The sequence below is a fragment of the Spea bombifrons genome, chromosome 2 (assembly GCF_027358695.1).
Source record: "Spea bombifrons isolate aSpeBom1 chromosome 2, aSpeBom1.2.pri, whole genome shotgun sequence".
NCBI lineage: Eukaryota > Metazoa > Chordata > Amphibia > Anura > Pelobatidae > Spea > Spea bombifrons.
In genome coordinates this window covers 71670624-71692304 of record NC_071088.1, presented here as the reverse complement: position 1 = coordinate 71692304, position 21681 = coordinate 71670624, and the positions used below count along the sequence as shown (strand labels likewise).

The following is a 21681-nucleotide window of genomic DNA, read 5'->3' as shown; positions in this document are numbered from 1 at the left end:
ATCCATCTTTTACTACAAATGTTCGCAACAGATAGCTGTAAATGAGCGGAAATCAAACTTTCTAGAATGCACAATATGTAAAGTAGTACAAAACAGAATTAACGTTTGGATGCTGCAAGTTCATTCAAATGCTTTTGAATTTGATGAAAAGAAATTGAGCAACATAGTAACGGTAAATTTTTAATCTCTGCATGTTCAGCGCGAAAGTAAAATTATTGGAACACAAAGGCTTCTTCCCACTGCATGTTAGCGTGTAGTCGTGGCCGAGTGGTTAAGGCGATGGACTTGAAATCCATTGGGGTTTCCCCGCGCAGGTTCGAATCCTGCCGACTACGGAGATTTTCACTCTTAGAAGGAGCCTATGCCGGCATTATTATAACATGTTGTGACTAGGTTGTTTAGCGTTTTGTAAAATTGACTACAAAAGCGTTGAAGCAATATCTGATCCCGGATACGTTGTTGTCCTATTCTTAGATCAACTTCTAGCAAACCTTCTTCTTGTGCGTATATAACAGTCAGATTGACACCAGTATTGTGTAATTCAAATATAAGCAAAATAAATAGCAAAATATAGAAACATAGCCACCCGGCGGGGATTCCTGCCACTATACTAACCAGGACTAGCATTGTATAATGTTGTCCAGCCACTGTGTTATTTATATGACATAGTACTAGCTGAATTGTACATGGACACACTGATTGGAAGATTTTCTCAAATTTGCTTTCCTTTACTGTATGAGAGCTGTAATGGTACCATTTATTAGCTTTTACGAGACAGAGTGGAATGAAAGAAGAACGCCATAATAATTAACTACTAGGATTGGAAGAAAATTAATTGGATGGTGAGGCTACTGGTTCATGGATTTTATTCAGTTTTTCGTCAGAATGTCAAATGCTGAATACCCACCAATGGCCATAGATTTGTGGTCGGGTAACAGACCATTTACATTCCTACTACGCGGAAAAAACGTTAATAAGTGTATCCCACCAGGCATGCAAGGAACACACGTTGCCCACCAAATACAAGACACTAAGAAGCATATGTGATGTTAAACAAAATCTCAACCACAAGCTTTTAAGACATTCAAAACCATTTTATTTCCAAAGCAAATAGCGATGAAAATCAAGCGTGGGAATCGAGCACCAGGAGTCAAACACTGCTATCGCTCACATGATGGGCAAGGGTCCCTCACCACTATATTAACGAGGACTAGCTGCGAGCACATGCTCCATAAGCCCTAAAAACGGTATCAGTGACTTTCGTTAGACAGATATAAAGAGTGTGTGGGAGAAGGATTGTATGCTACAACTGCTCACACACGCACATGTGTAAACCTAATTCTGTGAGTAGTCGTGGCCGAGTGGTTAAGGCGATGGACTAGAAATCCATTGGGGTCTCCCCGCGCAGGTTCGAATCCTGCCGACTACGACCCTTTTGTAGCACTTTTTTTCTTTTTTTTACCGGTAACGCCAAATATCTCAGTTTTCAAAATACGAGAACCGAGATTTCTGCATTTTGTTTTTACAAATTGGTCTGTTACAATATGAAGTAAACTTGAGCAACAAAAAAAATAAGTACAATGCCTCCCCGTCGGGGAATCGAACCCCGGTCTCCCGCGTGACAGGCGGGGATACTTACCACTATACTAACGAGGATTGGCATTGGTGTGCATTACGCATCCATCCACACACAACTATATTGAGCAAACTGTATTTGTCCCAGGCAGCAAGGCTCGTGATAGCACCATTCGGTCACTTAACCTTGCCCACCTTGCTACAGTCTAGTCACTTTGTTTTTTATGTGACATAGTACTAGCTGAACACACTGATTAGAACATATTCTCCAATTTTCTTTTACTTTGCGGTGCGAGAGCTGTAATGGTACTGTTTATGAGCTTTTATGAGACAGAGTGGAATAAAAGGAGAGCTACTAGGATTGGAAGAAAATTCATTCGATGCTGAGGCGACTTACTATATGTTTACTATAGATCTGGCATGATGGCGGGCTTCTTCACACACACTTGGTGCTCACATGAGACACATAAACCAAATAGCCATAACATTATGACCACCTGCCTATTATTGTGTAGGTCCCCCTTTTGCCACCAAAACAGCCCTGCCCCATCGAGGCATGGACGCTACTAGACCTCTGATGGTGTGCTGTGGTATCTGGCACCAAGACGTTTACAGCAAATCCTTTAAGTCCTGTAAGTTGCGAGGTGGGGCCTCCATGGATCAGACTTGTTTGTCCAGCACATCCCACAGATGCTCGATTGGATTGAAATCTGGGGAATTTGGAGGCCGAGTCAACACATTGAACTCGTTGTTGTGTTCCTCAAACCAGGCCAGATCCCTTTTTACTTTGTGGCGGGGCGCATTATTCTCCTGAAAGAGCCCAATGCCATCAGGAAATATAGTGTCCATGAAAGGGTGTACATGGTCTGCAAAAATGCCCAGGTAGGTGGTACATGTCAAAGTAACATCTACATGACTGGCAGGCCCCGAGGTTTCCCAGCAGAACATTGTCCAAAGCATCACACTGTCTCCACCGGCTTGCCTTCTTCACATAGGGCATTCTGGTGCCATGGGTTGTCCAGGTAAGCAACGCACATGCACCTGGCCATCCACGTGATGTAAAAGAAAATGTGATTCATCAGACTAGGCTACCTTCTTGCATTGCTCCACGGTCCAGTTCTTATGCTCATGTGCCCATTGTAGGAGCTTTTGGCAGTGGACAGGGGTCAGCATGGGCACCCTGACTGAACTGCAGCCCTACACAGAACAACCTGCCATGCACTGTGTGTTCTGACACCTTTCTATCAGAACCAGCATTAACTTTCTTTCAGCAAATTGAGCTACAGTAGCTAGTCCGTTGGATTTGACCACACTGGCCAGCCTTAACCCCCATGTGCATCAATGTGCCCTGTCCACCCATGACCCTGTCGCCGGTTCACCGCTTTTCCTTCCTTGGACCACTTTTGATAGGCACTGGCCACTGCAGACTGGGAACACCCGGCAAGAGCTGCAGTTTTGGAGATGCTCTCACCCAGTCGTCTAGCCATCACAACCTGGCTCTTGTCAATGTTGCTCAGATCCTTACGTTTGCCCATTCTTCCTGCTTCTAACACATCAGCTTTGAGGACAAATTGTTCACTTGCTACCTAATATATCCCACCCACTGACAGGTGCCGTGATAATAAGTTGATCAGTGTTATTCACTTCACCTGTCTGTGTGAAGTGTCATCAGCTTAACTTCCTTCCAATATTGGCTACACTGCAAGAAGACCTGCAGTCTTGGGCCAGCCTCTCCATCTAGTGGAAAGGAAGAATTAACTTTCTTTATATCTATATATATATATATAGATATATATGTATTGTTATGATTTATCTGGGACAAAAGAAAATCCCAGATCAAATTTCACACCCTAATACTTCCCAAATCCAAAGCAGCCTTATTCCTACTCGCGCACCTATTCAGGAGCCTGCCACCTGCTTAGAGGCTTGGAATATTTCCTTAACCTACCGCAAAAGCAATGGATAGGGATTGAGCGCTCAGACATTTCCATCCCCTTGCGTAGACTAGCCTGGCTCATGCCACTGGACGTCCAGCACACGGTAAGTCATAATCTCTATGTCACGGCTATTAAACCTGCCTACAATGGTGCATTTCCAGATCTATAGTACAATTAGTGCTTTGAATGGTTGGAGGATTGTTAACTGTGTATATATATATATATACTTTGGCACTGAGTAGAATATATCCAAGAGTTAGTATATCTAAAAGTTCTAAAATGTATGCTTACGCAGTACTAAACCGGGTATTATGAGAGCAGCATTCTCCTTGCCAACCAACATAATGACTTTATCGCACACTAAAGTAAAGGTGTAAATCCAACAGAACAATCAAAACTAGTAAAGTCAGGCCTCCCTTTATTGCACATTAAAGTAAATGCATCCTTTACGATTTATTGAGACTTATGTAATGCTAGCACCCCTCAACGGATTCAGAGGTGGACAGCGCAGAGTAAGGGGTTTACTCTTGCAATTGGCATGAGGGTTTAATTTGTAAAGGTGTAAACCCCCCAGAACAATCATAAATAGTAAAGTAAGGCCTCCCCATTGGGAATTTGAACCACTGTCTCTATTGCATGAGAGGCGGGGATTCTAACCACTATAACAGGGGTGTCCAAGTTTTTTCTGCAGTGGGCCACTTCATCAGAATTGTATACGTGCGCGGGCCGCACTCATTTTTCACTGTGACAAAAAATATGGCCTTTAATAAAATATGCAGATTAAAATAAAGTCTGTTAGCAATCACACTCCTATCATGCCAAGTCAGCCAGTACATGCTGGTACAGGGTGGCTGTAAGTGATGTGCATACCCCATACTGCTGGCAGCATCACTACACAAGGGGGGCAGCTAGCTATGTTTCAGCATGTACTGGCTGACTTGGCATGATAGGAGTGTGATTGTTAACAGCAATCACAGTCCCATCATGCCTAGGTTCCAGCACTTACACATCCATCCAGTAAATACTGGAACCTAGGCATTATATGAATAAATGTGTGTGTGTGTGATAGCATGGATGTGTAAGTGCTGGAACCTAGGCATGATGGGACTGTGATTGCTGTTAGCAATCACACTCCTATCATGCCAAGTCAGCCAGTACATGCTGGTACAGGGTGGCTGTAAGTGCAGACCCCATACTGCTGGCAGCATCAATACACAAGGGGGGCAGCTGGCCAGGTTTCAGCATGTACTGGCTGACTTGGCATGATAGGAGTGTGATTGCTAACAGCAATCACAGTCCCATCATGCCTAGGTTCCAGCACTTACACATCCATGCTATCACACACACACACATTTATTCATATAATCATTCATTCACAGATTCATTCCCTCAATCACACACACTCATTCAAACACCCTCCCCACCCCCTTACCTGGACTGCAGCTCCTCGATGCCGCTTACAGACTTCAGCAGGGGGCGCGGCCTCCCTCTGCCTTCTCTGCTAAAGCACAGAGGAAGTAGGATGTCACGTGAACTCCGCTTCCTCTGTGTGCAGTCCAGAAGATCCTCCCACAAGTAAGTAGCAGGGCTTGAGGTGCGGCTCGCGTAAGATCGGTTGCCCTGGCTGCCGATCTTACGCGGGCCGCACCTCGAGGTCTCGCGGGCCGCATTTGGCCCGCATGTTGGAGGCCCCTGCACTATAACAATGACTGTCTTACTGCGTCTGTTCTCAAAAGTTCTAAAACCTTCATCATTGACTTACCTTAGCCACATACAAAACTTTTCTGAGGCAAGGTTTGTATGCTGGAACAGCTTATGAACACGTTAAGATTTCAGGCTGTGCTAATAAAGATAAGCGACTGGCCCGTACGGGGATCGAACCCGCGACCTTGGCGTTATTAGCACCACGCTCTAACCAACTGAGCTAACCGGCCGTGCGTGTCGAGCTGAATGTGGCATAGTCCAAGGAGAACTCCTACTGTCCACGGCGCGCCTTTTCAACAGTTCAACAAGCAGTAGCTGGCATTGTTGGCCGATTCAGCCATACAGCTCTGCTGACCACCGTAACAACAACAAAGGTTCTGTCATTTTAGCACTCTCCATGGACACAGTCCATATTGACTTGCAAAAGCTAATTCTTCAGCCAATTTCAATAATCCAGCTTGAAATCCTTAACATGTTCATGTTCTAATTTCTCTGAAATCCATCTTTTACTACAAATGTTCGCAACAGATAGCTGTAAATGAGTGGAAATCAAACTTTCTAGAATGCACAATATGTAAAGTAGTACAAAACAGAATTAACGTTTGGATGCTGCAAGTTCATTCAAATGCTTTTGAATTTGATGAAAAGAAATTGAGCAACATAGTAACGGTAAATTTTTAATCTCTGCATGTTCAGCGCGAAAGTAAAATTATTGGAACACAAAGGCTTCTTCCCACTGCATGTTAGCGTGTAGTCGTGGCCGAGTGGTTAAGGCGATGGACTTGAAATCCATTGGGGTTTCCCCGCGCAGGTTCGAATCCTGCCGACTACGGAGATTTTCACTCTTAGAAGGAGCCTATGCCGGCATTATTATAACATGTTGTGACTAGGTTGTTTAGCGTTTTGTAAAATTGACTACAAAAGCGTTGAAGCAATATCTGATCCCGGATACGTTGTTGTCCTATTCTTAGATCAACTTCCAGCAAACCTTCTTCTTGTGCGTATATAACAGTCAGATTGACACCAGTATTGTGTAATTCAAATATAAGCAAAATAAATAGCAAAATATAGAAACATAGCCACCCGGCGGGGATTCCTGCCACTATACTAACCAGGACTAGCATTGTATAATGTTGTCCAGCCACTGTGTTATTTATATGACATAGTACTAGCTGAATTGTACATGGACACACTGATTGGAAGATTTTCTCAAATTTGCTTTCCTTTACTGTATGAGAGCTGTAATGGTACCATTTATTAGCTTTTACGAGACAGAGTGGAATGAAAGAAGAACGCCATAATAATTAACTACTAGGATTGGAAGAAAATTAATTGGATGGTGAGGCTACTGGTTCATGGATTTTATTCAGTTTTTCGTCAGAATGTCAAATGCTGAATACCCACCAATGGCCATAGATTTGTGGTCGGGTAACAGACCAATTACATTCCTACTACGCGGAAAAAACGTTAATAAGTGTATCCCACCAGGCATGCAAGGAACACACGTTGCCCACCAAATACAAGACACTAAGAAGCATATGTGATGTTAAACAAAATCTCAACCACAAGCTTTTAAGACATTCAAAACCATTTTATTTCCAAAGCAAATAGCGATGAAAATCAAGCGTGGGAATCGAGCACCAGGAGTCAAACACTGCTATCGCTCACATGATGGGCAAGGGTCCCTCACCACTATATTAACGAGGACTAGCTGCGAGCACATGCTCCATAAGCCCCAAAAACGGTATCAGTGACTTTCGTTAGACAGATATAAAGAGTGTGTGGGAGAAGGATTGTATGCTACAACTGCTCACACACGCACATGTGTAATCCTAATTCTGTGAGTAGTCGTGGCCGAGTGGTTAAGGCGATAGACTAGAAATCCATTGGGGTCTCCCCGCGCAAGTTCGAATCCTGCCGACTACGACCCTTTTGTAGCACTTTTTTTCTTTTTTTTACCGGTAACGCCAAATATCTCAGTTTTCAAAATACGAGAACCGAGATTTCTGCATTTTGTTTTTACAAATTGGTCTGTTACAATATGAAGTAAACTTGAGCAACAAAAAAAAAAAGTACAATGCCTCCCCGTCGGGGAATCGAACCCCGGTCTCCCGCGTGACAGGCGGGGATACTTACCACTATACTAACGAGGATTGGCATTGGTGTGCATTACGCATCCATCCACACACAACTATATTGAGCAAACTGTATTTGTCCCAGGCAGCAAGGCTCGTGATAGCACCATTCGGTCACTTAACCTTGCCCACCTTGCTACAGTCTAGTCACTTTGTTTTTTATGTGACATAGTACTAGCTGAACACACTGATTAGAACATATTCTCCAATTTTCTTTTACTTTGCGGTGTGAGAGCTGTAATGGTACTGTTTATGAGCTTTTATGAGACAGAGTGGAATAAAAGGAGAGCTACTAGGATTGGAAGAAAATTCATTCGATGCTGAGGCGACTTACTATATGTTTACTATAGATCTGGCATGATGGCGGGCTTCTTCACACACACTTGGTGCTCACATGAGACACATAAACCAAATAGCCATAACATTATGACCACCTGCCTATTATTGTGTAGGTCCCCCTTTTGCCACCAAAACAGCCCTGCCCCATCGAGGCATGGACGCTACTAGACCTCTGATGGTTTGCTGTGGTATCTGGCACCAAGACGTTTACAGCAAATCCTTTAAGTCCTGTAAGTTGCGAGGTGGGGCCTCCATGGATCAGACTTGTTTGTCCAGCACATCCCACAGATGCTCGATTGGATTGAAATCTGGGGAATTTGGAGGCCGAGTCAACACATTGAACTCGTTGTTGTGTTCCTCAAACCAGGCCAGATCCCTTTTTACTTTGTGGCGGGGCGCATTATTCTCCTGAAAGAGCCCAATGCCATCAGGAAATATAGTGTCCATGAAAGGGTGTACATGGTCTGCAAAAATGCCCAGGTAGGTGGTACATGTCAAAGTAACATCTACATGACTGGCAGGCCCCGAGGTTTCCCAGCAGAACATTGTCCAAAGCATCACACTGTCTCCACCGGCTTGCCTTCTTCACATAGGGAATTCTGGTGCCATGGGTTGTCCAGGTAAGCAACGCACATGCACCTGGCCATCCACGTGATGTAAAAGAAAATGTGATTCATCAGACTAGGCTACCTTCTTGCATTGCTCCACGGTCCAGTTCTTATGCTCATGTGCCCATTGTAGGAGCTTTTGGCAGTGGACAGGGGTCAGCATGGGCACCCTGACTGAACTGCAGCCCTACACAGAACAACCTGCCATGCACTGTGTGTTCTGACACCTTTCTATCAGAACCAGCATTAACTTTCTTTCAGCAAATTGAGCTACAGTAGCTAGTCCGTTGGATTTGACCACACTGGCCAGCCTTAACCCCCATGTGCATCAATGTGCCCTGTCCACCCATGACCCTTTCGCCGGTTCACCGCTTTTCCTTCCTTGGACCACTTTTGATAGGCACTGGCCACTGCAGACTGGGAACACCCGGCAAGAGCTGCAGTTTTGGAGATGCTCTCACCCAGTCGTCTAGCCATCACAACCTGGCTCTTGTCAATGTTGCTCAGATCCTTACGTTTGCCCATTCTTCCTGCTTCTAACACATCAGCTTTGAGGACAAATTGTTCACTTGCTACCTAATATATCCCACCCACTGACAGGTGCCGTGATAATAAGTTGATCAGTGTTATTCACTTCACCTGTCTGTGTGAAGTGTCATCAGCTTAACTTCCTTCCAATATTGGCTACACTGCAAGAAGACCTGCAGTCTTGGGCCAGCCTCTCCATCTAGTGGAAAGGAAGAATTAACTTTCTTTATATCTATATATATATATAGATATATATGTATTGTTATGATTTATCTGGGACAAAAGAAAATCCCAGATCAAATTTCACACCCTAATACTTCCCAAATCCAAAGCAGCCTTATTCCTACTCGCGCACCTATTCAGGAGCCTGCCACCTGCTTAGAGGCTTGGAATATTTCCTTAACCTACCGCAAAAGCAATGGATAGGGATTGAGCGCTCAGACATTTCCATCCCCTTGCGTAGACTAGCCTGGCTCATGCCACTGGACGTCCAGCACACGGTAAGTCATAATCTCTATGTCACGGCTATTAAACCTGCCTACAATGGTGCATTTCCAGATCTATAGTACAATTAGTGCTTTGAATGTTTGGAGGATTGTTAACTGTGTATATATATATATATACTTTGGCACTGAGTAGAATATATCCAAGAGTTAGTATATCTAAAAGTTCTAAAATGTATGCTTACGCAGTACTAAACCGGGTATTATGAGAGCAGCATTCTCCTTGCCAACCAACATAATGACTTTATCGCACACTAAAGTAAAGGTGTAAATCCAACAGAACAATCAAAACTAGTAAAGTCAGGCCTCCCTTTATTGCACATTAAAGTAAATGCATCCTTTACGATTTATTGAGACTTATGTAATGCTAGCACCCCTCAACGGATTCAGAGGTGGACAGCGCAGAGTAAGGGGTTTACTCTTGCAATTGGCATGAGGGTTTAATTTGTAAAGGTGTAAACCCCCCAGAACAATCATAAATAGTAAAGTAAGGCCTCCCCATTGGGAATTTGAACCACTGTCTCTATTGCATGAGAGGCGGGGATTCTAACCACTATAACAGGGGTGTCCAAGTTTTTTCTGCAGTGGGCCACTTCATCAGAATTGTATACGTGCGCGGGCCGCACTCATTTTTCACTGTGACAAAAAATATGGCCTTTAATAAAATATGCAGATTAAAATAAAGTCTGTTAGCAATCACACTCCTATCATGCCAAGTCAGCCAGTACATGCTGGTACAGGGTGGCTGTAAGTGATGTGCATACCCCATACTGCTGGCAGCATCACTACACAAGGGGGGCAGCTAGCTATGTTTCAGCATGTACTGGCTGACTTGGCATGATAGGAGTGTGATTGTTAACAGCAATCACAGTCCCATCATGCCTAGGTTCCAGCACTTACACATCCATCCAGTAAATACTGGAACCTAGGCATTATATGAATAAATGTGTGTGTGTGTGATAGCATGGATGTGTAAGTGCTGGAACCTAGGCATGATGGGACTGTGATTGCTGTTAGCAATCACACTCCTATCATGCCAAGTCAGCCAGTACATGCTGGTACAGGGTGGCTGTAAGTGCAGACCCCATACTGCTGGCAGCATCAATACACAAGGGGGGCAGCTGGCCAGGTTTCAGCATGTACTGGCTGACTTGGCATGATAGGAGTGTGATTGCTAACAGCAATCACAGTCCCATCATGCCTAGGTTCCAGCACTTACACATCCATGCTATCACACACACACACATTTATTCATATAATCATTCATTCACAGATTCATTCCCTCAATCACACACACTCATTCAAACACCCTCCCCACCCCCTTACCTGGACTGCAGCTCCTCGATGCCGCTTACAGACTTCAGCAGGGGGCGCGGCCTCCCTCTGCCTTCTCTGCTAAAGCACAGAGGAAGTAGGATGTCACGTGAACTCCGCTTCCTCTGTGTGCAGTCCAGAAGATCCTCCCACAAGTAAGTAGCAGGGCTTGAGGTGCGGCTCGCGTAAGATCGGTTGCCCTGGCTGCCGATCTTACGCGGGCCGCACCTCGAGGTCTCGCGGGCCGCATTTGGCCCGCATGTTGGAGGCCCCTGCACTATAACAATGACTGTCTTACTGCGTCTGTTCTCAAAAGTTCTAAAACCTTCATCATTGACTTACCTTAGCCACATACAAAACTTTTCTGAGGCAAGGTTTGTATGCTGGAACAGCTTATGAACACGTTAAGATTTCAGGCTGTGCTAATAAAGATAAGCGACTGGCCCGTACGGGGATCGAACCCGCGACCTTGGCGTTATTAGCACCACGCTCTAACCAACTGAGCTAACCGGCCGTGCGTGTTGAGCTGAATGTGGCATAGTCCAAGGAGAACTCCTACTGTCCACGGCGCGCCTTTTCAACAGTTCAACAAGCAGTAGCTGGCATTGTTGGCCGATTCAGCCATACAGCTCTGCTGACCACCGTAACAACAACAAAGGTTCTGTCATTTTAGCACTCTCCATGGACACAGTCCATATTGACTTGCAAAAGCTAATTCTTCAGCCAATTTCAATAATCCAGCTTGAAATCCTTAACATGTTCATGTTCTAATTTCTCTGAAATCCATCTTTTACTACAAATGTTCGCAACAGATAGCTGTAAATGAGCGGAAATCAAACTTTCTAGAATGCACAATATGTAAAGTAGTACAAAACAGAATTAACGTTTGGATGCTGCAAGTTCATTCAAATGCTTTTGAATTTGATGAAAAGAAATTGAGCAACATAGTAACGGTAAATTTTTAATCTCTGCATGTTCAGCGCGAAAGTAAAATTATTGGAACACAAAGGCTTCTTCCCACTGCATGTTAGCGTGTAGTCGTGGCCGAGTGGTTAAGGTGATGGACTTGAAATCCATTGGGGTTTCCCCGCGCAGGTTCGAATCCTGCCGACTACGGAGATTTTCACTCTTAGAAGGAGCCTATACCGGCATTATTATAACATGTTGTGACTAGGTTGTTTAGCGTTTTGTAAAATTGACTACAAAAGCGTTGAAGCAATATCTGATCCCGGATACGTTGTTGTCCTATTCTTAGATCAACTTCTAGCAAACCTTCTTCTTGTGCGTATATAACAGTCAGATTGACACCAGTATTGTGTAATTCAAATATAAGCAAAATAAATAGCAAAATATAGAAACATAGCCACCCGGCGGGGATTCCTGCCACTATACTAACCAGGACTAGCATTGTATAATGTTGTCCAGCCACTGTGTTATTTATATGACATAGTACTAGCTGAATTGTACATGGACACACTGATTGGAAGATTTTCTCAAATTTGCTTTCCTTTACTGTATGAGAGCTGTAATGGTACCATTTATTAGCTTTTACGAGACAGAGTGGAATGAAAGAAGAACGCCATAATAATTAACTACTAGGATTGGAAGAAAATTAATTGGATGGTGAGGCTACTGGTTCATGGATTTTATTCAGTTTTTCGTCAGAATGTCAAATGCTGAATACCCACCAATGGCCATAGATTTGTGGTCGGGTAACAGACCAATTACATTCCTACTACGCGGAAAAAACGTTAATAAGTGTATCCCACCAGGCATGCAAGGAACACACGTTGCCCACCAAATACAAGACACTAAGAAGCATATGTGATGTTAAACAAAATCTCAACCACAAGCTTTTAAGACATTCAAAACCATTTTATTTCCAAAGCAAATAGCGATGAAAATCAAGCGTGGGAATCGAGCACCAGGAGTCAAACACTGCTATCGCTCACATGATGGGCAAGGGTCCCTCACCACTATATTAACGAGGACTAGCTGCGAGCACATGCTCCATAAGCCCTAAAAACGGTATCAGTGACTTTCGTTAGACAGATATAAAGAGTGTGTGGGAGAAGGATTGTATGCTACAACTGCTCACACACGCACATGTGTAAACCTAATTCTGTGAGTAGTCGTGGCCGAGTGGTTAAGGCGATGGACTAGAAATCCATTGGGGTCTCCCCACGCAGGTTCGAATCCTGCCGACTACGACCCTTTTGTAGCACTTTTTTTCTTTTTTTTACCGGTAACGCCAAATATCTCAGTTTTCAAAATACGAGAACCGAGATTTCTGCATTTTGTTTTTACAAATTGGTCTGTTACAATATGAAGTAAACTTGAGCAACAAAAAAAAAAAGTACAATGCCTCCCCGTCGGGGAATCGAACCCCGGTCTCCCGCGTGACAGGCGGGGATACTTACCACTATACTAACGAGGATTGGCATTGGTGTGCATTACGCATCCATCCACACACAACTATATTGAGCAAACTGTATTTGTCCCAGGCAGCAAGGCTCGTGATAGCACCATTCGGTCACTTAACCTTGCCCACCTTGCTACAGTCTAGTCACTTTGTTTTTTATGTGACATAGTACTAGCTGAACACACTGATTAGAACATATTCTCCAATTTTCTTTTACTTTGCGGTGTGAGAGCTGTAATGGTACTGTTTATGAGCTTTTATGAGACAGAGTGGAATAAAAGGAGAGCTACTAGGATTGGAAGAAAATTCATTCGATGCTGAGGCGACTTACTATATGTTTACTATAGATCTGGCATGATGGCGGGCTTCTTCACACACACTTGGTGCTCACATGAGACACATAAACCAAATAGCCATAACATTATGACCACCTGCCTATTATTGTGTAGGTCCCCCTTTTGCCACCAAAACAGCCCTGCCCCATCGAGGCATGGACGCTACTAGACCTCTGATGGTGTGCTGTGGTATCTGGCACCAAGACGTTTACAGCAAATCCTTTAAGTCCTGTAAGTTGCGAGGTGGGGCCTCCATGGATCAGACTTGTTTGTCCAGCACATCCCACAGATGCTCGATTGGATTGAAATCTGGGGAATTTGGAGGCCGAGTCAACACATTGAACTCGTTGTTGTGTTCCTCAAACCAGGCCAGATCCCTTTTTACTTTGTGGCGGGGCGCATTATTCTCCTGAAAGAGCCCAATGCCATCAGGAAATATAGTGTCCATGAAAGGGTGTACATGGTCTGCAAAAATGCCCAGGTAGGTGGTACATGTCAAAGTAACATCTACATGACTGGCAGGCCCCGAGGTTTCCCAGCAGAACATTGTCCAAAGCATCACACTGTCTCCACCGGCTTGCCTTCTTCACATAGGGCATTCTGGTGCCATGGGTTGTCCAGGTAAGCAACGCACATGCACCTGGCCATCCACGTGATGTAAAAGAAAATGTGATTCATCAGACTAGGCTACCTTCTTGCATTGCTCCACGGTCCAGTTCTTATGCTCATGTGCCCATTGTAGGAGCTTTTGGCAGTGGACAGGGGTCAGCATGGGCACCCTGACTGAACTGCAGCCCTACACAGAACAACCTGCCATGCACTGTGTGTTCTGACACCTTTCTATCAGAACCAGCATTAACTTTCTTTCAGCAAATTGAGCTACAGTAGCTAGTCCGTTGGATTTGACCACACTGGCCAGCCTTAACCCCCATGTGCATCAATGTGCCCTGTCCACCCATGACCCTTTCGCCGGTTCACCGCTTTTCCTTCCTTGGACCACTTTTGATAGGCACTGGCCACTGCAGACTGGGAACACCCGGCAAGAGCTGCAGTTTTGGAGATGCTCTCACCCAGTCGTCTAGCCATCACAACCTGGCTCTTGTCAATGTTGCTCAGATCCTTACGTTTGCCCATTCTTCCTGCTTCTAACACATCAGCTTTGAGGACAAATTGTTCACTTGCTACCTAATATATCCCACCCACTGACAGGTGCCGTGATAATAAGTTGATCAGTGTTATTCACTTCACCTGTCTGTGTGAAGTGTCATCAGCTTAACTTCCTTCCAATATTGGCTACACTGCAAGAAGACCTGCAGTCTTGGGCCAGCCTCTCCATCTAGTGGAAAGGAAGAATTAACTTTCTTTATATCTATATATATATATATAGATATATATGTATTGTTATGATTTATCTGGGACAAAAGAAAATCCCAGATCAAATTTCACACCCTAATACTTCCCAAATCCAAAGCAGCCTTATTCCTACTCGCGCACCTATTCAGGAGCCTGCCACCTGCTTAGAGGCTTGGAATATTTCCTTAACCTACCGCAAAAGCAATGGATAGGGATTGAGCGCTCAGACATTTCCATCCCCTTGCGTAGACTAGCCTGGCTCATGCCACTGGACGTCCAGCACACGGTAAGTCATAATCTCTATGTCACGGCTATTAAACCTGCCTACAATGGTGCATTTCCAGATCTATAGTACAATTAGTGCTTTGAATGTTTGGAGGATTGTTAACTGTGTATATATATATATATACTTTGGCACTGAGTAGAATATATCCAAGAGTTAGTATATCTAAAAGTTCTAAAATGTATGCTTACGCAGTACTAAACCGGGTATTATGAGAGCAGCATTCTCCTTGCCAACCAACATAATGACTTTATCGCACACTAAAGTAAAGGTGTAAATCCAACAGAACAATCAAAACTAGTAAAGTCAGGCCTCCCTTTATTGCACATTAAAGTAAATGCATCCTTTACGATTTATTGAGACTTATGTAATGCTAGCACCCCTCAACGGATTCAGAGGTGGACAGCGCAGAGTAAGGGGTTTACTCTTGCAATTGGCATGAGGGTTTAATTTGTAAAGGTGTAAACCCCCCAGAACAATCATAAATAGTAAAGTAAGGCCTCCCCATTGGGAATTTGAACCACTGTCTCTATTGCATGAGAGGCGGGGATTCTAACCACTATAACAGGGGTGTCCAAGTTTTTTCTGCAGTGGGCCACTTCATCAGAATTGTATACGTGCGCGGGCCGCACTCATTTTTCACTGTGACAAAAAATATGGCCTTTAATAAAATATGCAGATTAAAATAAAGTCTGTTAGCAATCACACTCCTATCATGCCAAGTCAGCCAGTACATGCTGGTACAGGGTGGCTGTAAGTGATGTGCATACCCCATACTGCTGGCAGCATCACTACACAAGGGGGGCAGCTAGCTATGTTTCAGCATGTACTGGCTGACTTGGCATGATAGGAGTGTGATTGTTAACAGCAATCACAGTCCCATCATGCCTAGGTTCCAGCACTTACACATCCATCCAGTAAATACTGGAACCTAGGCATTATATGAATAAATGTGTGTGTGTGTGATAGCATGGATGTGTAAGTGCTGGAACCTAGGCATGATGGGACTGTGATTGCTGTTAGCAATCACACTCCTATCATGCCAAGTCAGCCAGTACATGCTGGTACAGGGTGGCTGTAAGTGCAGACCCCATACTGCTGGCAGCATCAATACACAAGGGGGGCAGCTGGCCAGGTTTCAGCATGTACTGGCTGACTTGGCATGATAGGAGTGTGATTGCTAACAGCAATCACAGTCCCATCATGCCTAGGTTCCAGCACTTACACATCCATGCTATCACACACACACACATTTATTCATATAATCATTCATTCACAGATTCATTCCCTCAATCACACACACTCATTCAAACACCCTCCCCACCCCCTTACCTGGACTGCAGCTCCTCGATGCCGCTTACAGACTTCAGCAGGGGGCGCGGCCTCCCTCTGCCTTCTCTGCTAAAGCACAGAGGAAGTAGGATGTCACGTGAACTCCGCTTCCTCTGTGTGCAGTCCAGAAGATCCTCCCACAAGTAAGTAGCAGGGCTTGAGGTGCGGCTCGCGTAAGATCGGTTGCCCTGGCTGCCGATCTTACGCGGGCCGCACCTCGAGGTCTCGCGGGCCGCATTTGGCCCGCATGTTGGAGGCCCCTGCACTATAACAATGACTGTCTTACTGCGTCTGTTCTCAAAAGTTCTAAAACCTTCATCATTGACTTACCTTAGCCACATACAAAACTTTTGTGAGGCAAGGTTTGTATGCTGGAACAGCTTATGAACACGTTAAGATTTCAGGCTGTGCTAATAAAGATAAGCGACTGGCCCGTACGGGGATCGAACCCGCGACCTTGGCGTTATTAGCACCACGCTCTAACCAACTGAGCTAACCGGCCGTGCGTGTTGAGCTGAATGTGGCATAGTCCAAGGAGAACTCCTACTGTCCACGGCGCGCCTTTTCAACAGTTCAACAAGCAGTAGCTGGCATTGTTGGCCGATTCAGCCATACAGCTCTGCTGACCACCGTAACAACAACAAAGGTTCTGTCATTTTAGCACTCTCCATGGACACAGTCCATATTGACTTGCAAAAGCTAATTCTTCAGCCAATTTCAATAATCCAGCTTGAAATCCTTAACATGTTCATGTTCTAATTTCTCTGAAATCCATCTTTTACTACAAATGTTCGCAACAGATAGCTGTAAATGAGCGGAAATCAAACTTTCTAGAATGCACAATATGTAAAGTAGTACAAAACAGAATTAACGTTTGGATGCTGCAAGTTCATTCAAATGCTTTTGAATTTGATGAAAAGAAATTGAGCAACATAGTAACGGTAAATTTTTAATCTCTGCATGTTCAGCGCGAAAGTAAAATTATTGGAACACAAAGGCTTCTTCCCACTGCATGTTAGCGTGTAGTCGTGGCCGAGTGGTTAAGGCGATGGACTTGAAATCCATTGGGGTTTCCCCGCGCAGGTTCGAATCCTGCCGACTACGGAGATTTTCACTCTTAGAAGGAGCCTATGCCGGCATTATTATAACATGTTGTGACTAGGTTGTTTAGCGTTTTGTAAAATTGACTACAAAAGCGTTGAAGCAATATCTGATCCCGGATACGTTGTTGTCCTATTCTTAGATCAACTTCCAGCAAACCTTCTTCTTGTGCGTATATAACAGTCAGATTGACACCAGTATTGTGTAATTCAAATATAAGCAAAATAAATAGCAAAATATAGAAACATAGCCACCCGGCGGGGATTCCTGCCACTATACTAACCAGGACTAGCATTGTATAATGTTGTCCAGCCACTGTGTTATTTATATGACATAGTACTAGCTGAATTGTACATGGACACACTGATTGGAAGATTTTCTCAAATTTGCTTTCCTTTACTGTATGAGAGCTGTAATGGTACCATTTATTAGCTTTTACGAGACAGAGTGGAATGAAAGAAGAACGCCATAATAATTAACTACTAGGATTGGAAGAAAATTAATTGGATGGTGAGGCTACTGGTTCATGGATTTTATTCAGTTTTTCGTCAGAATGTCAAATGCTGAATACCCACCAATGGCCATAGATTTGTGGTCGGGTAACAGACCAATTACATTCCTACTACGCGGAAAAAACGTTAATAAGTGTATCCCACCAGGCATGCAAGGAACACACGTTGCCCACCAAATACAAGACACTAAGAAGCATATGTGATGTTAAACAAAATCTCAACCACAAGCTTTTAAGACATTCAAAACCATTTTATTTCCAAAGCAAATAGCGATGAAAATCAAGCGTGGGAATCGAGCACCAGGAGTCAAACACTGCTATCGCTCACATGATGGGCAAGGGTCCCTCACCACTATATTAACGAGGACTAGCTGCGAGCACATGCTCCATAAGCCCCAAAAACGGTATCAGTGACTTTCGTTAGACAGATATAAAGAGTGTGTGGGAGAAGGATTGTATGCTACAACTGCTCACACACGCACATGTGTAATCCTAATTCTGTGAGTAGTCGTGGCCGAGTGGTTAAGGCGATAGACTAGAAATCCATTGGGGTCTCCCCGCGCAAGTTCGAATCCTGCCGACTACGACCCTTTTGTAGCACTTTTTTTCTTTTTTTTACCGGTAACGCCAAATATCTCAGTTTTCAAAATACGAGAACCGAGATTTCTGCATTTTGTTTTTACAAATTGGTCTGTTACAATATGAAGTAAACTTGAGCAACAAAAAAAAAAAGTACAATGCCTCCCCGTCGGGGAATCGAACCCCGGTCTCCCGCGTGACAGGCGGGGATACTTACCACTATACTAACGAGGATTGGCATTGGTGTGCATTACGCATCCATCCACACACAACTATATTGAGCAAACTGTATTTGTCCCAGGCAGCAAGGCTCGTGATAGCACCATTCGGTCACTTAACCTTGCCCACCTTGCTACAGTCTAGTCACTTTGTTTTTTATGTGACATAGTACTAGCTGAACACACTGATTAGAACATATTCTCCAATTTTCTTTTACTTTGCGGTGTGAGAGCTGTAATGGTACTGTTTATGAGCTTTTATGAGACAGAGTGGAATAAAAGGAGAGCTACTAGGATTGGAAGAAAATTCATTCGATGCTGAGGCGACTTACTATATGTTTACTATAGATCTGGCATGATGGCGGGCTTCTTCACACACACTTGGTGCTCACATGAGACACATAAACCAAATAGCCATAACATTATGACCACCTGCCTATTATTGTGTAGGTCCCCCTTTTGCCACCAAAACAGCCCTGCCCCATCGAGGCATGGACGCTACTAGACCTCTGATGGTTTGCTGTGGTATCTGGCACCAAGACGTTTACAGCAAATCCTTTAAGTCCTGTAAGTTGCGAGGTGGGGCCTCCATGGATCAGACTTGTTTGTCCAGCACATCCCACAGATGCTCGATTGGATTGAAATCTGGGGAATTTGGAGGCCGAGTCAACACATTGAACTCGTTGTTGTGTTCCTCAAACCAGGCCAGATCCCTTTTTACTTTGTGGCGGGGCGCATTATTCTCCTGAAAGAGCCCAATGCCATCAGGAAATATAGTGTCCATGAAAGGGTGTACATGGTCTGCAAAAATGCCCAGGTAGGTGGTACATGTCAAAGTAACATCTACATGACTGGCAGGCCCCGAGGTTTCCCAGCAGAACATTGTCCAAAGCATCACACTGTCTCCACCGGCTTGCCTTCTTCACATAGGGCATTCTGGTGCCATGGGTTGTCCAGGTAAGCAACGCACATGCACCTGGCCATCCACGTGATGTAAAAGAAAATGTGATTCATCAGACTAGGCTACCTTCTTGCATTGCTCCACGGTCCAGTTCTTATGCTCATGTGCCCATTGTAGGAGCTTTTGGCAGTGGACAGGGGTCAGCATGGGCACCCTGACTGAACTGCAGCCCTACACAGAACAACCTGCCATGCACTGTGTGTTCTGACACCTTTCTATCAGAACCAGCATTAACTTTCTTTCAGCAAATTGAGCTACAGTAGCTAGTCCGTTGGATTTGACCACACTGGCCAGCCTTAACCCCCATGTGCATCAATGTGCCCTGTCCACCCATGACCCTTTCGCCGGTTCACCGCTTTTCCTTCCTTGGACCACTTTTGATAGGCACTGGCCACTGCAGACTGGGAACACCCGGCAAGAGCTGCAGTTTTGGAGATGCTCTCACCCAGTCGTCTAGCCATCACAACCTGGCTCTTGTCAATGTTGCTCAGATCCTTACGTTTGCCCATTCTTCCTGCTTCTAACACATCAGCTTTGAGGACAAATTGTTCACTTGCTACCTAATATATCCCACCCACTGACAGGTGCCGTGATAATAAGTTGATCAGTGTTATTCACTTCACCTGTCTGTGTGAAGTGTCATCAGCTTAACTTCCTTCCAATATTGGCTACACTGCAAGAAGACCTGCAGTCTTGGGCCAGCCTCTCCATCTAGTGGAAAGGAAGAATTAACTTTCTTTATATCTATATATATATATAGATATATATGTATTGTTATGATTTATCTGGGACAAAAGAAAATCCCAGATCAAATTTCACACCCTAATACTTCCCAAATCCAAAGCAGCCTTATTCCTACTCGCGCACCTATTCAGGAGCCTGCCACCTGCTTAGAGGCTTGGAATATTTCCTTAACCTACCGCAAAAGCAATGGATAGGGATTGAGCGCTCAGACATTTCCATCCCCTTGCGTAGACTAGCCTGGCTCATGCCACTGGACGTCCAGCACACGGTAAGTCATAATCTCTATGTCACGGCTATTAAACCTGCCTACAATGGTGCATTTCCAGATCTATAGTACAATTAGTGCTTTGAATGTTTGGAGGATTGTTAACTGTGTATATATATATATATACTTTGGCACTGAGTAGAATATATCCAAGAGTTAGTATATCTAAAAGTTCTAAAATGTATGCTTACGCAGTACTAAACCGGGTATTATGAGAGCAGCATTCTCCTTGCCAACCAACATAATGACTTTATCGCACACTAAAGTAAAGGTGTAAATCCAACAGAACAATCAAAACTAGTAAAGTCAGGCCTCCCTTTATTGCACATTAAAGTAAATGCATCCTTTACGATTTATTGAGACTTATGTAATGCTAGCACCCCTCAACGGATTCAGAGGTGGACAGCGCAGAGTAAGGGGTTTACTCTTGCAATTGGCATGAGGGTTTAATTTGTAAAGGTGTAAACCCCCCAGAACAATCATAAATAGTAAAGTAAGGCCTCCCCATTGGGAATTTGAACCACTGTCTCTATTGCATGAGAGGCGGGGATTCTAACCACTATAACAGGGGTGTCCAAGTTTTTTCTGCAGTGGGCCACTTCATCAGAATTGTATACGTGCGCGGGCCGCACTCATTTTTCACTGTGACAAAAAATATGGCCTTTAATAAAATATGCAGATTAAAATAAAGTCTGTTAGCAATCACACTCCTATCATGCCAAGTCAGCCAGTACATGCTGGTACAGGGTGGCTGTAAGTGATGTGCATACCCCATACTGCTGGCAGCATCACTACACAAGGGGGGCAGCTAGCTATGTTTCAGCATGTACTGGCTGACTTGGCATGATAGGAGTGTGATTGTTAACAGCAATCACAGTCCCATCATGCCTAGGTTCCAGCACTTACACATCCATCCAGTAAATACTGGAACCTA

At 44.3% G+C, this 21681-nt stretch overlaps 6 non-coding genes across 6 annotated transcripts; all 6 read left to right on the top strand.

Moving 5' to 3' along the window:
* Nucleotides 1-253: 253 nt before the first annotated feature.
* On the top strand, nucleotides 254-335 carry TRNAS-UGA (transfer RNA serine (anticodon UGA)). The gene has a single exon. It is a non-coding gene; the product is annotated as a tRNA-Ser (tRNA).
* A 1012-nt stretch (nucleotides 336-1347) lies between these two features.
* Nucleotides 1348-1429, top strand: TRNAS-AGA (transfer RNA serine (anticodon AGA)). Its single transcript has one exon. It is a non-coding gene; the product is annotated as a tRNA-Ser (tRNA).
* Nucleotides 1430-5966: 4537 nt separating this feature from the next.
* On the top strand, nucleotides 5967-6048 carry TRNAS-UGA (transfer RNA serine (anticodon UGA)). Its single transcript has one exon. It is a non-coding gene; the product is annotated as a tRNA-Ser (tRNA).
* A 5629-nt stretch (nucleotides 6049-11677) lies between these two features.
* TRNAS-UGA (transfer RNA serine (anticodon UGA)) lies at nucleotides 11678-11759 on the top strand. Its single transcript has one exon. It is a non-coding gene; the product is annotated as a tRNA-Ser (tRNA).
* Nucleotides 11760-12771: 1012 nt separating this feature from the next.
* Nucleotides 12772-12853, top strand: TRNAS-AGA (transfer RNA serine (anticodon AGA)). The gene has a single exon. It is a non-coding gene; the product is annotated as a tRNA-Ser (tRNA).
* Nucleotides 12854-17390: 4537 nt separating this feature from the next.
* On the top strand, nucleotides 17391-17472 carry TRNAS-UGA (transfer RNA serine (anticodon UGA)). The gene has a single exon. It is a non-coding gene; the product is annotated as a tRNA-Ser (tRNA).
* Nucleotides 17473-21681: the final 4209 nt, after the last annotated feature.